Below are 1141 nucleotides of genomic sequence, written 5' to 3'. Positions count from 1 at the left end.
GCTTGTGGTGTTTTTACTTTGAAGAAAAAAAAAATGCTGCCATTCAAAAGTCTGACATTTGTATGTTTTTGAAAGAAGTCTCTTATGCTCACCAAGAATGCATTTACAATGCAAGTACAGTAAAAACAGTAATATTGTGAATTCTTACCAGTTAAAATAACACTTTTTTTTTTTTTTACTTAAATATATTTTAAAATGTAATTCATTCCTGTGATGCAAAGCTGAATTTTCACCATCATTATGCCAGTCTTCAATGTCACATGATCCTTCAGAAATCTTTGTAGTATGCTGATTTGCTGCTTTAGAAGCTTTATGAATGCTGAGAACAGCTGTGCTGCATAATATTTCAAAATATATATTTTTAATGATTAGAGTTAAAAAATTTGTTAAAAAGATGTAATTTTGTCCCTTGCTCATCTAAAATGCCTTTTTTAAATCAAATTTTACTGACCCCAAACGTTTGAACAATAAGTATTATTTATATAAGCAATATACACGGGTTGTGTACATAAAGGCTTAGCAACTGTTTCAACATGAGCTCTTCTGGTCATTTGCATGAATGTATTTACAAAGCAGTCAATCCTGTTCATCCACCTTTATGTCTCCACCCACCCACTAGTAGCAAAATAATAGTAATGAAAACTGCCAGATAATTCACAAGTTGTAAAAATGAGCAAACACATTTACAGGATATCAATAATGTAATCATTTGCAGGAAAAAATGTAAATTTAACGTCACTACTGTTATTTTGGCGTCAAAGTCTTTCTTTGAAAACAAAGTGAATTAATGAATATGTTACAGTGAATATGAGTTAACTAAAATTAAAAAAAACTGAATGACCACAAATTAAGTTCAGTTTTGTTACATGATGTATTTTAATATTTTCATGGAATATTTTAAATCATATTTGTGTAATTATAATAATACATTTATAATGAATAATAGTATATTTATAATATATTTTTATATTATATTATAAATGTTTACTTATTATAAAAACATTTAAATTATATTAGGTATGTGTATTAATTTTGGAATTGTTTGTGTGTGTATATATATATATATATATATATATATATATATATATATATATATATATAAAGTTAAAGCTAAATTGAAGCTTATAGAGTGAAAACTGCA

Source organism: Onychostoma macrolepis, chromosome 25 (assembly GCF_012432095.1).
Source record: "Onychostoma macrolepis isolate SWU-2019 chromosome 25, ASM1243209v1, whole genome shotgun sequence".
In the NCBI taxonomy this organism is placed as follows: Eukaryota; Metazoa; Chordata; class Actinopteri; order Cypriniformes; family Cyprinidae; genus Onychostoma; species Onychostoma macrolepis.
The sequence above is the reverse complement of the archived record's forward strand: the minus strand, read 5'-3'. Positions refer to the sequence as shown.